Below are 24,030 nucleotides of genomic sequence, written 5' to 3'. Positions count from 1 at the left end.
TTTGCTGACAATACAAAGGCAGAGTACAGTAACTTTAAAATAGTGGTCAAAAGTCAAGTTTGAGCTCAAAATTTTTTTATGTATATAATTTCCATTACTAAAACATCTATTTGCCAGATTTCCAGTGTCCTACCTATACTTAATTTGACGGGACAACTAAAAATCTTTAAAGTCATTTTTCTCAGTTCCACACTCTAGCGACTTAAGGTCTTTTGCCTTTGTAGGGCAGTATAGGCGTGTTCACTGCGAAGATGACAAGTCAGCATCATCAACTTAATATTTGCAGCTGACACTGACACAGAAAACACTAGTTTATTAATAAACAATTAAAACGTCTCCTCTCTATATTTGACATATTCTTCATAATTATTACTTTTGCCGGTTCTTTGTGAAAGCTGTTATGTGCGTTATTGGCAGCGTCACCCTCTGGTTACGTGAACGCGTCACCACAGCATCTGCACCGAAAACAAGGAGATTTTCTTTTAGAGAATAATCGCACAACCTATTTGTGTTTCTATAATTAAATAAACTAATAGAATATTCAAAAATCATGACTCATCCTTGCATGGAATCTCTTGTTTCTTTTCCCAAATCGTCACTCACGTCTCACCCATTTTCTAAGGGGATTCTAAACGTTTCCTCCTTGGTTCGCTTTTAATTAGACCTATTATATTCATATTCTTTTCTGTGGTAAAGTAGAAAAACGCTATAGGACAGATAGACTACATTTTTACTTGCACGTCAAATTCTTTTTAACACCGTTTGTGCTTGTTATTAGACATGGTAAGGCGCATCAAGTTTATTTGTAAACCGCGTTTCACACACGCGGGTGATTTTAGTTTCACTTTCTTTGGCAGCGCAAAATCAAACATAGCCTAAATGTCTTGCCCTTGTGGAGGATAAAATTCGCTCTTCAGACCATTTACAACAAGGAGAAAACATGAAGATATCAGAAAAAAGATCGATTGTCTCTTTCCTGGTAGGCTATAGCTATGACGCTATCACGAAAAGAACGAAAGTTTTTTTTTTTTTTTATAGATTTTGTAAGATTCATAAGGGAATAAAGATCAATATAACTCAAAGGGGATTGAATTACAGGGAATAAGAACCGAATTATTATGAAAATTATTCTGAATTAATATTTAACACTTTATCAACTATTCGTCCACCGATAAGTTGAGATTAGGGTATTTTATCAATTCTGGACAGAATATTATCCCGTGGCCTACGGTAATAATATCATAAAGTTATGATAACTGATTAATATGAGCAAGGTAGCAAAATCTACAGTTTAAGGCAGTAACTTGTAAGCACACAGCACAAGACGCTTGTATGTAAAATCAACCAAAACTTTATTGAACTACTCTAATACACACAAACTAAACTAACACGAAAACACACAAACATTCATTCAAACAGTGACAGAGAGTGATGTTATTAACGGAGGGTGAATGGAGTCCCAAATGTCTAGCGTTAGACACTATTTCTTGACCGCAACCTGAGAGAATCAAACTACTAGCACTTTAATCTTAGTTCGTTTTCTTAATAAGATTTGCACCAGTTCACTTCAGCCAGAATTAGGAGAATTGTGTACTTGCGTTTAGATGCTCCTGAGCGCGTGCATTCCCTGTGACGAAGTTGCTGGACAGGGAATCTCTTCGGCGCTGATTGGCTGGCAGTCGGTCGATGATGCGTTCTGAGGGACAGCACTCGATGGTGAGTGGTTGGTTGGCTTTGCCGGGTGGCGCTTCGTTCGCGGGATTTCCTGGATTGCGGGTTGCTATGCAACGGAGTTTCCTCTGAGTCTGGAGCGACTCTGAGAGGGGTTTCTTTGACGAAGTTCAACGAAGGATCTTACGGAAGAGTTGATGAGTTTTGCGTGAGCTCTTGGTGGTTTGAAGAGTATGTAAGCATACACGCTGGACGATGGAAAGGTCAGCAAGAGCAAAAGTCACTGCAAAAGCAAGGCACAAGGCAGGCAAAAAGCAAGGCAAAAAGCAACTCATAGCTGCTTGTCATTGGGTTATAAGCGTGTCCATCTGACCCGTCCTTCCTAGTGCGACAGCCAATCAGATATTGTCTTGGGCGGGACCTACGCCCCGTTCTCCGGTTCTTGGGCCCTGTCCCAAATGGCACACTCCGGACTTGTGGACTTCCTCAGAGTCCACACTTTGGTGACGTAATGTAGTGCAGACCTATAGGGCCCTTGGCGCGAGTCCACGAGGGCGCATTGAGAGGTAATTTTGGGACAGACTCGATCGTCACGCCGGAAATAACGGCCTGGTTGTTGTTGGACAGGAGAAATCACGTTTTTGCGCTCCCGACGTCTTATCTCCATGTCAACTACACAGCTTAATTTTACAGTTCTATATTTTTATATTGTGCATATCACCTGAGCATTAGACAATAGATACATCATGCTTATTTAAAAGATGTATACAGTTGTAGCTAGCTACATAATAATACATAATGTTCCATTTGAACTAAGATTACAATTTTAACACATAATGAAAATGTGCATGAGTTTCAGATGAATTTACAGGTTTCAATATTCATACTATGTTTACATATGACTCAGTAAAGCCCTGACATTTGGTTCTATTTATTTAATGAATTATAATGTGATCGTATTATTCAACACACTATTATTATGTTTGAGACATCAACCACTGCTCGATGACCATAATGTTTGTATAAACTGCAGGTAACAACTAGTAAAATATACATCTAGGTAATAAAAACCGTAATATTTTCTTCTCAGCCATGTCAACAATTATCCGTGAGCGAAATCTCCTCCCATCCGTTGTCTGATTGGCCTTTCGCAAGGATTCCTGGGTAGTTAAAGTGCGTGGAGCCTGCATCTATGCGGGCTTCGCGGAAGACCGCTTCAAGGGTACAAAGGGGGCGCTGCTGAGCACACTTCAGAGCGTTAAAATGCTGAATGGGACGGTCTACGGACTCGTAGACTCGGCGAGCACGCGCAATTCAAGTCCACGAGACCGAAAGTCCACATGAAGTGCGCGATTTGGGACAGGGCCTTGCATGTAATTAGCGTAAAGTCCACATGATCACGTGTGCCAAAACTCCTGAGAGTTTAGTTAAACGCTTTAATAAGTAAACTTAATAGTTTAAATATGGTGCATCCTACACACATCTACTTTATATCAACATTCTAGAAATCATTTACCCATCAAGTAGGTACCAAAATACATATACTTCCCATAGTGGAGGTGGAACTAAATAAGGATTTCGCTGTGATAAGTGTTATCAAAATTAACTTCAGTAATATACAGCATACATACTACAGAGAATACACATGTATGAGGCAACTTCTGGTGATTAGTTCCTATAACTGAGGTAGAAAACCTTACAAATAGGCTGTAATGAAAGTTAAACACACAGAAAGAACTCCACAGGTTACATAAAATATACATGATACTTAAGATATATGTGAGGTAAATACTGGTGATCAATTCAGCTTATTGGAAGCAATTTTGAGATCGTTGTTTGTATTAAACCACAAGTGGGTTAATTTCAGTCTATTGGTTTTGGAGACAAAAGTCTCTGGAATTTACAACTGCAGAAAGGGGGGTGTCCCCTGGTTTAGGGTTTGTGGTGATTCTGGGCCATAAGAATGCTTTAGCATCCTTCGTTTCCTGATAAGACTGTGGATTTATGCATTGGGGTCACCACAGGGTTCTTGGCCATTTGGTCTTAAAGCAACAACATGGAACTTTTCCTCTGCGGTCGCCCTACAGGTTGGAAGCGGAATTGTCCATTACCGCTGTCGTAAAATGATTTACGGTTAACGTTACTGTATATGAAGCATGTAGGTTTTTTTTCATATGGGCAATGATAATCTTATTAATCTTCCTCCTTTTATATTTTATACATATTTAGTAGACTAAACATTTTAACTCAAAAATTTGCGATTTGCATGTCGATTACAATGCTCAAATCTGAACGAGAATAATAGCATCCTAACCATCTAAAACTAACGCATGTTAGTGTTTACTAGCTACCAGATTGATAATTCGCTCATCTACTAGCTGATTCATGAAGATAAATAAATGGAGGACCAGATAGTTTCCGTAACGTAGCCAGGCACACAACAGATTAGAAAAACTAAAGATAGTATGCAAGCAATTTACAGTTACTTGTTACTAGTTCAACAGCATGACGGCCAAGTCAGCATCGGTCTGGTAACACTCCTCCTCCATTAGCTCACGCCAGCGAGCAAACGCTCGACCCATATTGATCCTCGTCCTGCCTTTCAGTTTATCACTCTCCCTTTTCCTCTTCCGACTCTACTTCGACAAAACCTTGGACTTCTTACGTTTCGCTGCTGCTTCCATAGATATCTATGGCTGCTTCAGCCATGACGAAAACAGACGCACGAAAACAAACGCGCTGGTTGGCCACATTTGAGGAAGTGGTGGGCGAAGTGACGTATGCCGTAAAGCAGTCGAATTTTGTAGTTCTTTTTGAGCGCTGGTTACTACCCGCACCGCGAAGTTACATAGTGCCAGTAAAAGCGATACAGACCCCGCCAGGCTCTGGCAGACGTCTCATTCAACCTATTGTAAGTCGATGTACTATCACAAGGGTCTTGGAAATATATTATGAAGGTTGAAAAGCTACATGTTGTTACTTTAAGTTTGTGGAACAAAGAGGAATCTTTTCCTGCTGTCCTGGCATCGCTGGTATTATATTATTATAGAAACAGACTATCTGGTGACAAAGCAAAAGCGAAGAAAAACTTGCCATGATGTACAAGTGATTGCAATAGGCCTGTGTGTGTGTTTTGAGAAATATCTTTATACTGCAAGGCTATTTTTATTTTATATTTATTTGTTATTTATATATTATTTTATTGCCATTACCTGTTTTTCCTGTTTTCATACAGAAATTTCATACATAAAAAATTAATACATATCACATTTTTTTAGTTGGATATTGGATGTGAAAAAAAGGAAATGGTTCTTCCATAACACTGCACTTTAGATGTGAGTGAATTTCCCACACCAGGAGTAATTTATATAGTTCTATTTTATAGCGATTATCTGGTTGGAAAAAAATGAAATCGGAATCGGCTAAAATTTGTATCGTCAGGTCAAACTCAGTGAAAAATCGGAAATCGGAATCGGCCTAGAAAATTGTAATCGGTGCATCACTACTTGTAACCAACCAGGTTAAAGGTAGGGTAGGTAGGAATTGTCTAGAAAACTTATTTTCCAAATTTGTTTAAACTTTATTTATATATCAATACATAATTAAAATGTAAGTACTCTGAAAAAGAAAGTATAAAAATCGAGTGTCTGTAGACCTCTCACGACTGTTTTAAAGACAGCTCATTTTTTCCATTCACTCCACCCCCTCCTTTCTGGGCTCCTTCCAAAGCCACGCCCCCAAAACACATGAACGCGCGACTCCGACTGCTGAGCTGGAAGACGCATTATTTACCTGAGACGAGCAGAGAGGAAGGAGCACAGTGCATGTAGTGACATCATGTCAGAATCACATTTATTAAAAAAATCTAACTTTATCATTATGAATATAAACAAATAAGATGTATTTTAGTACTCACTATCAAGCTAGCATATTGATATTGGTAAAGTTTAAAATATATATTTTTTGATTCGCTAACGAGCTAGTTATATCTATAAGGCAAAGCTAAAAACAGGTTGTATTGATACACGTTTTTCCATTACCATCAGTTACACTGTGATGAAGATGAATTTCGTGTAAGATTCATAACATATATGGTGTTCTGCATGTAAGAGTTTCCTTGATGAAAGCATTGTTGACTCTGATGAGGACTACACTCCAGAGACAAGTACTGCATCGTCAGCTCGAGGACAGGTCCGGGGTCGAGGGCGAAGCAGAGGAGGTTGTGCAAGAGGCCGTGCAACTAGGGTCCGAGGATATTGACACGCGTTTTATTTCTTTGTTTATCCAAAGACTTTTTTTTCATTACCTTTTCTAGTACTGTCTTCCTTTTTTTGCCTTGTTTGCCTTCGCTAACTGCATATGCCGGTAATGTGAATTTTGATTGCTCTTTCTCTGCCATTGTTTTGCTATTCCTAGGTTCCGTGCCTCTTGAATTCCTCAAATCAAACGGGTTCGCGCAAGTGGGCAGATCCTGTGGCAAAAGGGTGGTTGCCATGGTTGCGAGAGAGTGACAGTCGCCTAAGCCAATCCTTTGTTTCGTCCCGAATGGAAATAATGAGCTGTGTTTAATGCAGATTAAACAGTCTAGAGTCACGCGATTTTTATGCTCTTTTTTTTCAGAGTACTTACATTTTAATTATGTATTGATATTAGGGCTGTCAATCGATTAAAATTTTTAATCGCGATTAATCGCATGATTGTCATGAGTTAACTCGCGATTAATCACATTTAATCGCACATATTTTATTTGTTCTAAATATACCTTAAATGAATACTTTTCAAGTTTGTAATACTCTAATCAACGTGGGCATTGATAAATATAGATGCTTTATGCAAATGTATGTTTATTATTGAAACCATAGTCAATATAGCATGAAGATGAGACATGTTTCAAAGGTCATAGATGTTTTTCAAAGAACTTGTTCATGTCTATTAGACACATGTAGAAAGAACAAAGAAATACCAGGTTCCCATTACTTCTCTTTCTTTGCACTGAGCAATTTACTAACAAAAAAAAAAAATGTTTAGATTTTTGCATGACAGGGCAGCTCTTCTGAAAATGCTAAATGTACATTTAGCATTATTACATTGTAGTTTGTCTCTCTCTGTGCCCATTTTGATGAAGCTAAATTCTCAATAAATTCTCAATAAAACGTATATTTTACTGTTTCTGTTGTCAAACAAGGAAGGAATTTGAAATGGTGACTGAAACGCGACCAAATAAACATAACCAGCTCTCCCTTCCAAGACGTTAATCTGCACAAAAATTCTGATAATCGAGCCGTCGTCTGGTGAAATCAAATACACATAAGCTAAAGACAATATCCGTGCTCTGATTTCGGCTGTATTTGTAAAATTAGAGAAGCAACATAATATCTGTGTTTAACTGAATTAAAGCGCTGCTCCTCCGTGTGAGACGCAGAGAGAGAGAGAGAGAGCGCGAGAGAGAGAGAGGCGCGCACGCGTGCTGAGAGAGCAGTACCGGCGGTACCGGTATATTCTCAGAAACTAAATAAGGTTTGGGCGCTTTGTTGAAGGGAAATAAATCGCTAAAGGGGTCTGCAATGTCGCTAAGTTGCCAACACTGTGTATCTCCATTTCTCCAACTAGGGGTTGGGTCACGGGTCAATACGCTGCGTTAATCGTCCGTTAAAAAAATTAGTGCCGTTAATATGATTTTGCGTTAACGCGTTATTAACGCGCTAAATTTGACAGCCCTAATTGATATATATAGAAAGTTTAAACAAATTTTGAAAAAAGTTTTTTATAAAATTCCTACCTACCCTACCTTTAACATGTAATCGTCAACGAGTGGATCACTGAGCTGATGTGAGTGAATGGAGGCGGGGCTAATTTGCATATTCATAGAACCGCCTATACTAAATGAGGCAAGGATGTAGAGTTACATTCAAGCTATTTTAAGGCATGAAGAATTTTTTTTTTGTCAAGGAAAAAACATTTCAATATGTAATTTTTGTGATTAAAGATGAGTTTTATGGGATACAATTATTGACTACCGGGGGACTTTTAAAGCTTTTTGTGTCCACACAAATATTTATGCATAATAAGACATTTGTTGGGGTAAAGCAGTTTTTTTTAGCAAATATTAATATTATTAGAAATTTAATAACTAAGTGGCCCTACAACACGTCTTACCCTTTTCAGAGAACGTCTCGGTTACGTATGTAACCCTCGTTCCCTGAGTAGGGAACGGAGACGTTACGTCGGATGACGACGAATGGGGTTTCGCTTAGAAATCCTATCATCTTCGAGTATTAAAACACGAGCCAATGGCAAAGAAATGCCATGGGTCTGCGGAATTTGCATAGCGTAACTCCGCCCCGCCCTGGGGGTATATAAGGAAGTGCGCGAGCAGAATGCAGATATGTCTTCGCTGAGGAGCCGAGACTGAACTCAGGCGTTCCAGCGGTACAGCGGAAGTGGCAGGGAGACGTAACGTCTCCGTTCCCTACTCAGGGAACGAGGGTTACATACGTAACCGAGACGTTCCCTTTCGTTGTCACTCCGAGTTACGTCGGATGACGACGAATGGGGTTCCCGTATAATCACGCCACCTCTCGACTGTCTTCCAGTGCCCTGCGTAAGTCTGAGCTCCCTGTCGTGAGACTAGCACGGACGAGGGAGTCCTACTTAACACAGGAATACCAAGGTACACTGGGAAGCATATCCAGTGGAAATATGCAACATGCCCAACCCGAAGGGGGGGACTTGGAATACACATATGACCCCGAAGGGCTGCATACGGAGTAACACTGGGGTGTCCAGCCGCAGGTGGAATATTTCAACCCCAGGGGTGGCAAGGTGGCTTGCCAAGGGAAAGACACATGCTCAAAGAGGCTTACAGTGGAATACACATGTGGGGGTCGCCCGAAGGGAACCATGCACATGGAGGCACCTAGCCAAGCGCGAAAGCTGCCAGTGGCATAACTCTGGCGTTGACGTCGTCAGTGCTGGAGGAGACTCAGGGCTTATGAGGCTCACCTGAGGAATATCGCAAGCGAAGACACATGAGCAGAATCTAGCACCGGCTAGTTGAAGCGAGTACATGAGAAGAAACTGGCTCTACTCGGAGATTGTAGAATCTCGCGAATGTGTTAGGTGTCGCCCAGCCTGCAGCTCTGCAGATGTCTGTTAGCGAGGCGCCATGCGCTAGAGCCCAAGAGGATGCCACACTCCGAGTGGAGTGGGCCGTCACACCAAGGGGGCATGGTCGACCTTGCTGCTGGTAAGCCAAAGCAATGGCGTCCACTATCCAGTGAGACAACCTTTGCTTGGAGAGAGCCTTTCCCTTCAGCTTCCCACCATAACAGACAAAGAGCTGGTCTGAGGTCCTGAAACACTGCGTTCTGTCTACGTAAGCACGAAGGGCGCGTACTGGACAGAGCAGTGCCAAGGCTGGGTCTGCCTCCTCCAAGGGCAGCGCTTGCAGGTTCACTACCTGGTCTCGAAAGGGTGTGGTAGGAACCTTGGGCACATATCCAAGCCGGGGTCTCAGGATCACGTGAGAGTTAGCCGGCCCGAATTCCAGGCACGCTTCGTCAACCGAAATGCCTGCAGGTCCCCTACCCTCTTGATGGAGGCCAATGCAACCAGGAGCGCTGTCTTCATTGACAGGAACTTAAGCTCCACTGATTGCAGAGGCTCAAAGGGAGCACTCTGCAGGGCAGTTAAGACCACTGAGAGGTCCCAAGAGGGTACGAGGGGAGGACGAGGAGGATTTAATCTCCTGGCTCCCCTCAGGAACCTGACGATCAGGTCGTGCTTTCCCAAGGACTTACCATCAACTGCGTCGTGATGTGCGGCAATGGCGGCAACATACACTTTCAGGGTGGAGGGAGACAGCCTTCGCTCCAACCCCTCTTGCAGGAAGGAAAGCACGACACTGATGGGGCATTTCGTGGGTTCAAGATTTTTAGAAGAACACCAGTTGACGAAGAGGTTCCACTTCAACGCATAGGCATGTCTCGTGGACGATGCTCTAGCGGAAGTGATGGTAGCCACCACCGCTGGTGGTAGGGTACTCAAACCTACCTCGTCCCGTCCAGAAGCCACACGTGGAGGTTCCACAGATCGGGACGAGGGTGCCATAAGGTGCCCCGTCCCTGAGAAAGCAGGTCCTTCCTCAGGGGAATAGGCCAGGGAGGTGCTGTCGCGAGGAGAACTAGTTCTGGGAACCAGGTGCGGTTGTGCCAATACGGGGCAACCAAAATTACCTGCTCCTCGTCCTCCCTGATCTTGCGCAAAGTCTGCGCAAGAAGGCTCACTGGGGGAAACGCATACTTGCGGAGGCCCCGCGGCCAGCTGTGCGCCAGTGCATCCGTGCCGAGCGTGCCCCCGGTCAGGGAATAATACAGGTCGCAATGGGACGAGTCGTGGGAGGCAAACAGGTCTACCTGTGCGTCCCCGAACTGATCCCAAATCAGCTGGACCGTCTGGGGATGGAGTCGCCATTCTCCAGAGAGAGGCCGAACTCGAGACAGCTCGTCGGCCGCCTGGTTCAGGTGTCCCGGGATATAAATGGCTCGAAGCGACCTCAGATGCTTCTGACTCCATATGAGGAGGTGGCGGGCGAGTTGTGACATACGGCGGGAGCGCAGACCACATTGATGGTTGATGTACGCTACTGTCGCGGTATTGTCTGATCGGACTAATACGTGCTGACCCCTGAGCAGCGCATGGAAGCGGTGCAGGGCGAGACGTACAGCCAGCAACTCGAGGCAATTGACATGCCATAGGCGCTGGGGTCCTGTCCAGGAGCCCGCGGCAGCATGTCCATTGCACATGGCGCCCCAGCCCGTGGTGGAGGCATCTGTTGAGACAACAACATGCCGGGAAACTCGTTCCAGGGGCACTCCGGCCCGTAGAAAGCTGAGGTTCGACCACGGGGTGAAGGTCTGATGGCAGGCCGGAGTCACTGGGACCCGGAGCTTGCCGTGTTGCCATGCCCACCTCGGGACTCGATCGCGAAGCCAAAGCTGAAGCGGTCTTATATGAAGCAATCCGAGTGGCGTTACTGCGGCTGCGGATGCCATATGCCCCAGGAGCCTCTGAAAAAGTTTCAGTGGGACCGCACTCTTGCCCTCGAACTGACGAAGACAAGTCAGCAGTGACTGCGCGCGCTCGCTCGTAAGCTGCGCGCACATGGCGACCGAGTCGATTCCCATACCGAGAAAAGAGATCCTCTGCACTGGGCAGAGTTTGCTCTTCTCCCAGTTGACCCGAAGGCCCAGACGAGCTAGGTGCCGGAGCACAAGGTCCCTGTGTTCGCAAACCTGGTCTCGAGAGTGAGCTAGGATCAGCCAGTCGTCGAGATAGTTCAGGATGCGAACCCCGTGTTCGCGTAGGGGAACAAGGGCTGCCTCGACGACCTTCGTGAAGACGCGAGGAGACAGGGCTAGCCCGAAAGGGAGAACCGCGTACCGGTATGCCTGCCCCTCGAAAGCAAACCGTAGAAACGGTCTGTGTCGAGGTAAAATGGAGACATGGAAGTAGGCGTCCTTCAGGTCGACCGCTGCAAACCAATCCTGTGGCCGCACACACTCGAAAATGCGTTTGGCCGTGAGCATCTTGAACGGCAGCCTGTGAAGGGAGCGGTTCAGGACGCGCAGGTCCAGGATCGGTCGTAACCCACCCGATTTCTTCGGAACAATGAAGTAAGGGCTGTAGAAGCCGGACCTCATTTCGGCTGGAGGGACAATCTCGATCGCACCCTTCGCCAGTAGGGTGGCGACCTCCGCTCTCATGACAGGGGCATTGCCACCGACCATAGTGAAGCGGACTCCGCTGTAGCGGGGAGGAGATCGCGCGAACTGAATCGCGTAGCCGAGCCTGATGGTTCTCGCGACCCAGCGGGACAGTCTGGGAAGCTCTAGCCAGGATTCCAGAAAGTGTACCAGCGGGGTCATACGAACCACAGACGTACCGTCGGGGGTGCAGCGAGGCGGAATGACCGGCCCAGGCGTGGGTGGCATAGCGGCCCGGTGCGGGGGCACGGTCATTAGCCGCGTCCTGCCAGAGAAGGCCAGGGGAGGACCAGCGTCCCACGGGGGCGTGCTCTGGCAGGGGTCTGGCGACAGAGGGGGATGAGAGGAGCGTGGCCCGTGGGCGGCGCGTGCTCTCATCCGCACACTCCGTGTGCTCAGAGATGGGATAGTAAGTTCTTTCTTTAACCATTTTAGGGTGCTGCCCGTCGTGGGACGAGCAGCGGGAATGGGAAAACCAAGGATTCTCCCCCGGCCCTCCACCGGGGGAAGGAGCGGCCCTGCTACCGGCTCCTGTACAGAACTCATCACCATCTCTGAGCAGCCCGTCTCAGGAGCGCCGCTTAGCCTGGCGTTTAGCGGGGCGCGGGGCGGGAGAGGGCTGTGGCGCCTTCCTACGGCTTCCTCTCCGACGCGACCCGGGAGCAGCGGACTGCTGGGGCCGATCGGGAGGGGCGGGAACCGCAGGAGGGCGCCCTCGGCGGCGAGCGGGCTGAGGCACCTGTGCCGACGGCTGCGCCGCCGAAGCAGCGGGCCGCCGGGGCAGGACATGTTTTAAAGCCTCAGTCTGCTTCTGGGCAGTCGAGAACTGCTGGGCAAAGTCCTCGACTGCACCGCCGAATAGGCCAGCCTGGGATATGGGGGTGTCGAGGAACCGGGTCCGCTCGGCCTCCCGCATATCAGCCAGGTTTAGCCATAGGTGTCGCTCCTGGACCACCGAAGTGGCCATCACCTGACCCAGCGAGCGTGCGGTCACCTTCGTCGCTCGGAGAGCAAGGTCGATGGCGGCATGCAACTCATCAAAGAGTGCTGGGTCAGACCTCCCCTCGTGCATATCACGCAACATCTGGGCCTGGTAGACCTGCAGAGTCGCCATGGCATGCAGTGAGGAAGCCGCCAGCCCCGCAGCTCTGTAGGCCTTCGCCACCAGGGTGGAAGAGAACCTACAGGCCTTGGAGGGGTGCTTTGGGTCCCCGCGGGAAGAAGCACTCTGAGGACACAGCTGCATCGCAACAGAGCATTCAACCTGGGGAACCCCAGTGTACCCTTTGGCGGCCGCCTGATCAAGGGGAGGCAAGGCGGAGGCGGTCGCCGAACGATCACGGGAAGACAATGGTGCCTTCCAGGACCTCGTGACCTCCTCATGCACATCCGGGAAAAAAGGCATTGGGGTTGGCCGCCGACGCGGATCAGCAGCCGCACCCAAAAACCAATCGTCCAGCCGCGAACGAACCGGCCCAGGTGGCGGGGACCACTCAAGACCGATCGCCGCGGCTGCCCGGGAAAGCATGGCCGTCATCTCGGGATCAGACTCGGACAATGCTGGGACACCCGAGGGTGGCAGCACAGCCGAATCCTCACTTCCCGAGGACTCCTGCCCACCTTGTGATGCAGCGATCGACATCACGTCATCCTCTGGAGCGCCGAATGAAACTCGCGGCAAGTCCGAGGACTGTACAGCGGTTTCCACGCGGACACTCGCGGGTTGCACGGGAACAGAGGGAAGTGTGGAGCGTGGAATAGTCGGCGCTTTGTTCCACACTGTAACCCTCAGATCACCCTGGCCGCCAGCCGAAGTACCAGCCCTCTCGGGACCAGTAGATCGGGGTGCGGATGAGGGGACTCTCACATGAAGATCATTGAGTCTCGATCTCAACCGTGCGATGGGCATGTTCCCGCAGTGGGAACATGACTCATCCACAAACGCTGCCTTAGCGTGCTCGACACCCAGACACACAAGACAGCGATTGTGCCCATCAGAGTCAGACACGAATAGACCGCAACCAGAAGTGCACGGGCGAGGCATCTTTAAAAAGACGTGCCGCGTGCAATGCTCTTTTGTGAAAGGAGATTTCTCCAGAGTGTTGAAGCGACCAGGGAGAGAACACACAAACTCTGGCAAATCACTGCACAGATCAGCAGGGAATGTGCACTCGCTGGAACTCGCTGTCACACCAACACCTGGAGAGAGGCTCGTCTCGAAGAGTTGAAGAGATAACTCAGGATTTGGCTGTGGAGTGAAGTACATCAACTTGGCTCCGAAGCGAAAACATATCTGCATTCTGCTCGCGCACTTCCTTATATACCCCCAGGGCGGGGCGGAGTTACGCTATGCAAATTCCGCAGACCCATGGCATTTCTTTGCCATTGGCTCGTGTTTTAATACTCGAAGATGATAGGATTTCTAAGCGAAACCCCATTCGTCGTCATCCGACGTAACTCGGAGTGACAACGAAAGGGAACTAAAATGCATTATAACTTGATGTGGGACACATTCTGTGCAATACGGGAGCCCTAAATGTATTTTAAGAATTGTACACTTTGTGTTACTTAAAGATCTTGCGGCACAGGTGAGAGAAAGAGAGATTGTGCAGAATGCCCTAACATGGAGATGGATTGGGCGTGTTTAATGCAAATCACTCTAGCTGCAGACACGCGCTCACTCATTTCAAATCATCTGTTTTCATCAACATTAGAACAAGGGAAAGAACAAATGTATGTGCGTCACGTACCTGCTGTGAATCTGGCGGGCTTGTACTTTAACATGCGAAGTTCTTCTGCACACATGAATTTTTTAATTTGTACATAATTAAAAAAATTGTACATAGTTATTAGTGAATGAGAGCAATGACTTATTCATCAGCCTTTCTCGGGTGTCTGGAAACTTCTTTAGGTTTTCCTCTTAGTTAATAAATGATGAGCTGAAGTTTTGTGAAGCGCCCCGCAGGGTCTGTGTGATGTTGTGGCCTCAGGATCTCTAACTATTGCACTAGCAAGACAGAATGTTCCTAAAGATATATGTTGTGCTGCATTGTAAGATGCCTCATGCTACATGTTTCTATTTGTTGTGCTTATCACACTGTTTGCTCTGCAAATTTGTTAACTGCTAGTTCTAAATTGTGAATCAGGTCTCCCATAGTTCACACATTTTTTTATGCAGATTTTTAATTTAATACAAATAAAAATTCATGCACAACAAAAAGCAATTTATAAGCTTAAAGTCAGTATGAAACAGAAACTGAGATTGAGAAACAAGATGTACACTGATTGATTTTTTTTATATATAATTTTATATATAAATTTTTTTTATGCACATTTAACTTAGTCACAATCTGTCACTAAATGATAGGCACATACATGTATTCAACAAAATTTAACTTGCATGCATACATTGATGTTTTTAAGTCAGGCTCTGTAACCTGACTCATTACTGTGCTATTTATGCTGATTAAATTCCTGCATGTGTCATTCCCGAGCTGACATAAACACTCTTATTAAGACACATATTTCCACACAGTAGACCAGCAATCTGGGAAATCAGAGGGAAATGAAGAGAAAGCTGAAGCTGAAATTAAGGGTCTTGATAGTGTAAAAAATCATGAAATTAGACCATTATGACTATGAGCACTTACAGCATATCTTAATTGGCAGTGGGACACTTAGAGTGAGGAGCTTTGGACATTTAATTAATGGTGTTTTATGATAATGATTATTGTTAGGCATATTATTATTATTATTATTATTATTATCATCATCATCATTATTATTATGTTTTACAATGGATTTTCCCCATTTGGTTAAATGTTAACCCTTCAGTTTTATATAGTTAAATGAATATTTAAGTAAACAATGTTTGTAACATTTTTAGTTATTTATTTTCTTTAAAAGAGTATTCATTATGTATGCATTGCAACTAAATGTACTAATATTAACAACAGTAAAAATTCAGCACTTAAAAAAAAAAAAAAAAAAAAAACTTCTATACCGTAAGTTCCTATGAAAGTTGTTGGGATCAAGGCCCCAGACTTCTCATTAACCAGCCATTGTGTGTGTTTATTTAGAGGGTTTTTTTTATTGAAACTCTCTAATTAGCATTTGTAGATGCACCTTTACATCGCATTATGCATTTGTAGGTTCACTTATTTTTGTGAATGATTACTTAGTCTTTTTGAATATCTTAAGAGTAATCATTACAGAAATACAGGTAATGACCTGTAACTGTACTCTTGAATGGCTCCATCATCCAGTAACTTCCTCTTGCAAAGCTGCATTGCATTATGAGATTCATAAAGAAATCAGAGCTAAAATGTGCTCCTCAAACTAGTCAGACTGAAATGATCAGGGAATTTTGCAAAAAATAAACGTACCAGCTTGGTTCAACAGATGTGCAGAGCGGCAGCACAAGCTTTCACAGATCTTCCCTAACTCTCTTTTTTATTATTAATTATAGAATATGTACAAATATATACAACTCACAACAAAAACCTTTCCTAACTCTACTGTTATAGTTTAGAGAGTTGCAGAATTGTGTACATGCGTTACTCGCCCATGCGTCTCGCCATATCCGTAAGTAGAAAAAAAAGTAGGTACTTTTACACATGTAGGAGTGGCAGAGGTTAGTTGTCACAATGAGTGAGAAAGGTTAACACGGTGCATGCTAAATCTTGAATCTTCGGGGATCACCTGAGAAAAAAAAAGGAGTCTGCTGCAAAAAGATAACGTGACAGGGCTTGTCTTAAAAAAATAATAATTGGGAATCACCATGGCTTTTTGGAGATGACGAGACGTTTTTGAAATGTTGTAAAAGTGATGCGGAGATGGTGTTTTTATTACTAAACAGGTGAGTAATGTATTTTATTGAACAGATAAATTGCCATATAGCTCTCTAACAGAGTTCATTGTAGAGCATAATCTATTGCAAAGAGTCGTTTAATTATGGATGTTGTAGCGCTGTGTTGGAATTTATGTTCAAGGAAGTACAGTGTCTACTGATGGGTATAGCTACCGTCTTCAGATCGTCAGTTTGAGATCATTTCCATCTAAACTAGTTAAAACTCTTAAGCCTAATAGTGAATTTTTAAAAGCAGTAGGATCACCATATTTATCAGTACAGTCACACAGAGCCGAAGCACAACCAAAACAATGTTCTTCCACAAAATGCATGCAATTTTGTTTTTTTAACCACTAGATGGCCAAAATGTACATAGTGTGCCTTTAAAGGCATTACTATAACAATGAATACACATTTTATAATAATAAAAGAAAAATCTCTTTCTTTTTCACATTACAGCAATGATATTTCGTTTTAGAATTTGCCTGTTAAATGTTCTTAATCATTATGAATAAAAAAAAAATCATAAAATGTCTGACAACCAAAACAAATAAGTATGTGTACTATCATTGTCAACAATGGTAAATTACACCACAGATACACTACCATTAAAATGTTTCGGGTCAGTAAGATAAAAAATCAAAAATTAAAAAATGAATCAAAAGTGACAAAAACAATAATGTTACAATGCAAATGCTGTTCTTTTGAACTTTCTATTAATTGAAAAAAAAAATGTATGAGTCACCCTTCAAATAAATAATGCAAATAATTATAATTCTGGGTTTCTGCTTTCTTCTGATTTTTGAGTGAAATACTCACACGTTCACCTGAGATTCATCTTTTGACATGTTAATGAATAACATTCCGGTTAAGTGTGCTTTTAAAGATTAAATAATTATTTTAAAAATATTTAAAAATATCTGCAAAAACCAACAGTACAATCTCCACTTCTATGTACAACATGTGCTGAACTAGACCGACACCGACAATGAGTGTGAGTGTGTGAGAGTGTGTGTGTGATGAGGGTCTGTCCTTCAGGTCTGTAGAGCTTCTGTGATGATTAGATGATGTTATCAGTGTTTGGTCTTCAACTGCAGTTCAGGGCATGTTCATATATTTAATTAAAATGCCATCGGCCAGTAGAAAGGGCAGTTATCTAACACAGACGCCTCTCTGCCCTCTAATTTAAAGATTATCTGCTGTGATTGGCATCTGAATGTTGAGATGGAGCGAGTGGAGAAAAGGAACATGTGGTGAAATGACCCGTCTGCTCCGAGCGCTGTCACCTGACCGCTCCATTTCCATGGCAACTATCAGGCGTACAGCATCACTGATGTGGCGGCGAACAGCTGTGAGTTTCTGTGCTGATCACTGGAATGTGCAATGTACTGTAAATGTCTGAAGATACATGCATGCAACGCTTACTACTAATACTGTAGTGTGCATTATCCATACTGTGTGCAAATTCCCAGATGACTTGCGGTATTTTCCAAAATGTGCATACATGTGCAACATATCCCACAATGAAAATGGACTCGACGTGACTTTGAATGTTTATTTCAATGAATACCATGCTGCTTTAAAGTGGAAGATTGTCATATGCACATGAATGAAAGTACTTTGCTGAGGTGAGTATCATGACATGAGTGACTTTATATAAAGGTAACGCAGTTTATCATATGTAATTTTATGGATGCAAAGCAAATCTAACAGCACTTGGAGTGCACAGAGACGGCTTGGATTGGATGGGGACCATTGGTGGACAGCCATTTTCAGGTTTCTGAAAACCTGTTGATCACGTGATGCACTGAACGTTCTAATCACACCAGGACCAGCCAAGACTGTGAAATTGTACACGTCAAAAGGTTAAGAATATCTCTATATGTTGCTGCAGTGAGCTTTCCTTCTACTCTGAAGAGACCCCCAGTCCATGCCACTGAAAAACATGCCCACAGCATGATGCTGCCACCACCATGCTTTATTGTTGGGATGGTATTGTGGTGGTGGTGATGTGCCTGGTTTCCTCCAGGCATGATGCTTGGAATTGGGCCATGTTTACACCTGGTATTAAAATGCATTTTAGTCAATCGGATGAAAGGATTCGAGGGAGACACATCTTGCACCCAGCGCAATTGACTTTGTACACCGACGCATGTATTTTTCCTATTTTGCACCCGCGCAAAGCGGACTTTTCCCTCCACAGATGCAAGTCGGTAAGTTAGGAAATACACTTGCGCTCCCCAGGGCGGTTCAGCGCAAAGAGGAGGCGTGTTCCGGCACAAACGTTCCTTCATGCTATTTTGCAGGTTTAGAAAACAATTGCGCCACTAACCAGGAAAAATAGTTTAAAGTCAGTGGCGCGTTGCGCATGTTATTCATATGCTATTTTAAGGGCGCATGCTTGGCCATAATCAATGTAGCGTGTCCACAACGCGCATACACTTTGATTCTCTCATCTACACAGAAGCAGCAGGTTTTATTTTTGTAAATCATACATTATTACGATAGATAGATAGATAGATAGACAGATAGATAGATAGATAGACAATTTATTATAAAAGCATACATCTAGCTTACACATTTACCCAAATTATCATACGCCTGTTTACCCGAAGTTAATTTGGGTGGGTTTCTCCATTTCAATGTAACTTCTCTCTTTTACGGCCGTGACGAGAGCATTGCTCTCCTTGGCTGTCAACCGCTCCTGGCGCGCACCTGGCAAATCCGCTGTTACAATAGCAATCCGCTATGGAAAAAGCGCGTCTGCTCTTAAAGGGAATGTGAGATGACGCTCTGATTGGTTTATTTCACGTTACACCCAAACCACACCTATGAATAATGAAGCTACTTCAGACCAACCCCTTTTAGATTTGCGCCGGGCGCAAGAGTCATTTATCCCGCCGGGAAAATAGCAACAGCGCCCAAGACCCGCCCACAAAGTTACTTGCGCTTTGCGCTTGACACTTGCGTTTCAGATCGTTAAAATAGGGCCCCTGGTGTTTTAATCCGTCTCTTTTGTCCACTTTCAACCACTTCTGTCCTAATTCCTAAAAAAATAAGCTCACGCAGTTTATATATGAATGCGACTAGAGACGACGGAAAAACATACAGAGAGCGTCAGCTTTCATTTCTGCTCTGATAGCCGCAAGACCACACCGAACACGGAATGGCCCATGCTTCTCATAATGTTTCCACAATAGGCCAGTATTCAAACGCATTTGACCACTTAACCGTCTACTACACTACAAAAGCAGTCCGATCAAATGCGTTTTTGATTATCTCTGGAAGTGGTCGATCAGATCACAAGTGGACAAAGCTAAATACAGGTGTAAACAGGGTCAAAAACACTTTGAGCTTGTCCACTTTGAGTTTGCTCTTTTCCCAGTTGACCCAAAGTGTCTCCCAAAGTGTTGAGTAGACCCGCGGCTGTGCTTTTACACACAAGCAGCGGCTGGACAACAGCAGAGGGTCTACTCAACACTTTGGGAGACACTTCGGGTCAACTGGGAAAAGAGCAAACTCTCAGCTGGCCCTGGGGCCTATACAAATATGTGTTTTCCCCAGTGAGCCTGCTCGCACAGAAACTGTGCAGGCGGTGTATAGACCCCCGTAAATGCCCGATCAGAGTCATCCTTTCCTTACTGCAAGAAAGGCTGGAGCAAAAGCCATCTCCCTCCACCCTGAAAGTGTATATTGCCGCTATCACACGCACATCATGATGCAGTAGAAGGTAAGTATTTGGGAAAGCACAACCTGATCATCAGGTTCCTGACGGGCGAGAGGAGGTTGAATCCTCCTCGACCTCACCTCATCGCCTCTTGGGACCTCTCCCTGGTCTTAACGGCTCTTCAGAGAGCTCCCTTTGAGTCTTTACAGTCAGTTGAGATAAGGATCCTGTCTCTTAAGACAGCGCTCCTGACCACTCACTTCCATTAAGAGGGTTGATCACTCCACTTGGAGTGTTGCCTCCTCCTGGGTGTTGGTGCACAGCGCCTTGCTAGCAGACATCTATAGAGCTGCGGGCTGGGCAACACCTAACACATTTGCAAGATTTTACAATCTCAGAGTAGAGCCTGTTTCTTCCTTTGTTTTGGCTACAAACAGGTAATATATGGGGAGGCTATTTCGCTCACCAGATGAGATTTCCGGCTGGCGAACCCTAGTTAGTGTTCCTTCAGCACCTTTCGGCAATTAGATGAGGCGGAGGCGTCTGATGCCAGATCTAGCACTCATGTGCATTCCCAGTTGGTCAGCCCCTGTGCTAGACTAGGTACCCATATTTTGTGATTCCCCTCTGGGTGATCCCATATGTGTATTCTTACATGGTATGGTTTCCCTGTCGGTAAGCCTGTGTCTTTCCCTTGGCAGAGCCTGCTCTGCCGTCTCTGATTGGTATTGAGTCCACCTATTAGGCAGGATTTACCACAGAGAACTTCCGTTTATAGCACTGCCCATATGGTAAGTCCATATGTTTAACTCCATGTTACCTCCCTATGGGCAGGATGTGGCATAGTGCCCCTTTTCGTTATAGGCACGCTTTCCCGACATTCTATGTGTAAGCCCTGTCCTTTTTTCGCCCCAACAGGTGTAGGGGGATTAGGCAGCTTACACAGGATTGTGACATTTTCTTAGGGATCCCAATACGTCAGTCACTGACGTAACGTCAGACATGACTGACTTATAGGGAACATCTACGTTACTAATGTAACCCCCATTCCTTGAGGAGGGAACAGAGATGTTACATCCCCCCGCCACAATACCTGTGCCCACTGCTGAGTGACCGGGCACTGGCTCAGCTCCTCAGCGAAAACTTAGATACCAGCAGCGTAGGGAGTGGTTTGCAATGCAAATCTCACTCGCCAATGTTCATTGGCTTGTTCTGTACCACTTGAAGGTGATTGAGCTCTCAGGTGAGATCCCAATACGTTAGTCACTGACGTAATGTTACATTAGTAACCTAGACTTTGTGTGTCATACTGTAAGTTTATACCATCTCCATATATGATCATGGAGCTCAACCAGAGTGACCATCAGCTTATTGGTCACCACTCTAACTCAGGACCTTTTCCATTGATTGCTCAGTTTGGCCATAAAGCCAACTCTAGGAAGATTCCAGGCTGTTCCCAAACTTCATACATTAAGGATTATGGAGGTCACATGCTTCTGTGAACCTTCAATGCAGAATAATTTCTTTTTAGTCTTCCCCAGATCTGTCTCTGCAGAAGCAGGTGTGTAACTTTGTAAACTATCCTCTCACAAAAATGCTAGCACTGTATAGCATAATGTATTGTTCATCTTGGTTGTTATGAGCCTTTCCTTGTTGACAGTAGTGTTGTTACTTCATATGCCATCTTACAAAAATCTGTTAGAAATGGATGAAGACAACACAGGTAAATATGCAACTCAAGAGGAAGTTTATTAACAAGAATAGATACAGGTGGCTGCTGGGAACAGCAGGTAAGCAATTTACAATTGCAATCTGATACTTTGATTAGACCTAACTGTCCGTTAATGGTATTGTCTTTGTTTGCAGGGTAGGTAGCCAGGGAAGTTAATATGTATACATCAACAAGGTGAGACAAATGTGATGTGGAAGGTGACTGCTTTTATAGGGAGGTGCTGATGATCGTAACCGCAGACAGGTGTGGTGATTGTGAACTGGTGTGATCCAAGAGGAATTATGGGAAACATAGTGCTGAGTTAGTATTCCGGTGATTGAGAACGGATTGGTGGAGCTGAGTGATCTGTGGCCCTACAGACATTCGGCGCAGGCGCGACACGAGTGTCTTTTGCCAGTTTCAGCCCGACGCAGTTATCATTTTCATATCCTACACCACATTGTTTAAATAGCAAATGTATATAACACCTATCTGTTCGCCTATGGTCTGAAAACGAGGTGTGTTCAGGCGCATTGTTGGTGCGTTGCTATTTTGAGGCAACTGAAATAGACTGTCATTGGCAGCCATTAACCAACTGAAACCTGGTCTAAAGTGGCGCAGTATTTATTTATTTTTTGTTATTTAAAGGGTGCATTAGTAATATGCACCTATAGGCGGGTGCTTATTACACACACACGGCAGCACACAACCCTGCCAAATATTAAAAATAAAAGGATTATAATGTAAAAGATTATTATTGTGTACATACAGATATGGGGGAACCGGCTTGTCCCGTAGATGGTCTGCTTGGGCGCTTTAACCTCACACACGAGCTTATCTGTGTCCTCGCTAGAGAAGCATTCAGTCTTTCCGCTTACAAATTCCGCCATGTAAATAGCAATCTGCCATTAAAAGGAATGGAAGATGAGACTTTGGTTGGTTTATTGCACGTTATGCCCAAAACACACCCATTACTCATTAAGAGAATAGGGACAACCCTTTTAGACCATGCGCCGGACACGCCAACAATTTTTCCTGTCGTTAAACTAGCAAAAGTGGATTCGGACACAACCTAAGTGTACTTGCGCCGTGCGATTTAGACCATGCGCTTAGATCGTTAAAATAGAGCCCCTGGTGTTGAGGGTGTGATGGATGGTGTCGTTGATCCTGTGACAGTATCAGGTAATGGATCGCCTCAATGGTTGAAGTCTGAGATTTCAAGGGTTGTTGTTTTGTTAATTACAACTAAAACTGGAATAATGTTGAAATAATATAAATATAAATACTAGATAAAAAAAATTTAACTTATTTTATTGCCAAGGCAGAATTTCAGAATATATATCTTATATTTTTAAGACATAACACTGATTTCAAAAAGGAATATCCTCATTTACAGACTCTCTGCTATTGTCATTTGATTTCTTTGGATGACTGCCTGCGGCGGCCCTTGAGGGTCCTAACGAGTGTGAGTCTGGAGCTATTGAGTCTGTCAGAGCAGAGCTGTCATTACCAGCACACACTGATGACCATTACTGCAGCCTTGTCAGCATGTGCACACTGATACAGCAGTGCAGAGAACAGAGACAGATGACCAGAGAGCCTGTCATGACAATGCAGACAGCTGCCTACTAAGGCAACATCCTGTGTGACCAAATCTAATATTATGATATGAGTGATTTTATATCACGGTAATAACGCAAATCAAAAGATTATGCATGATAGAGATGCATGAGTCACGTTTAACCCTCTGGGGTCTGAGGTGTTTTCTGGGTCCTGGAGGTGTTCTGATATGTTCTGACATTTGTGCTTATTTCTGTTACTTGTGACATTTTCATGGCTAAAGTCTGATTACACTGTATTCAGCACAAACTCCACTACAATAATATGTTAGCAGTATGTATGTAAAAGTTTGTAGTTTGTTGAGATAATGACGTTTATTCGTGGTTTGTGAAAAAAAAAAAAAAAATTGTCACTGAAATAAGGTCATGAAACCCATACTGATTATTTCTTCACAATCTTTTTGGCTTCACGTAGCCTAGAATATTTGCTTCAAAACTATGTGAAAATCATCCTGCGTACTCATTCAGATAAAACAATATATTGATTTTGTAAGACATGTTTTGTGTAAAAAAGCTTTATGCGAGGAGGCATGAATCATCATGAATATTGATGTCTTTTTTCACCTGAGAAAGACAAAACCCCTCCCATCAGGTGAGGACTGTGAGAGAAGTAGAGAGTAGAGATTTAAAAAAGAATGGCTTTTTGATTGTTTGGATTTATTTACAACACAACATAATCCAAAGATACACAACAAAGGACAAAAAAGCACATTAGTGAACACACTGATCTAAAGACAGATACTTGAACA

The 24,030-nt window shown here is 44.1% G+C and overlaps 1 long non-coding RNA gene across 1 annotated transcript in view; it reads right to left on the bottom strand.

The window, feature by feature from the left end:
• Positions 1-24,030, bottom strand: part of LOC308684263 — a 72,047-nt gene that overhangs the window by 28,551 nt on the left and 19,466 nt on the right. Inside the window, exons 5-6 of the long non-coding RNA XR_014029334.1 lie at positions 14,186-14,230; positions 1,599-1,919 (exon numbers count right to left, since the gene is read on the bottom strand). This is a non-coding gene — a long non-coding RNA (uncharacterized lncRNA). The remainder of the gene's footprint in view (positions 1-1,598; positions 1,920-14,185; positions 14,231-24,030) is intronic.

Source organism: Scardinius erythrophthalmus, assembly GCF_964197995.2.
Source record: "Scardinius erythrophthalmus genome assembly, chromosome: 2".
Classification (NCBI taxonomy): Eukaryota; Metazoa; Chordata; class Actinopteri; order Cypriniformes; family Leuciscidae; genus Scardinius; species Scardinius erythrophthalmus.
This window is presented reverse-complemented; position numbering and strand designations above follow the sequence as displayed.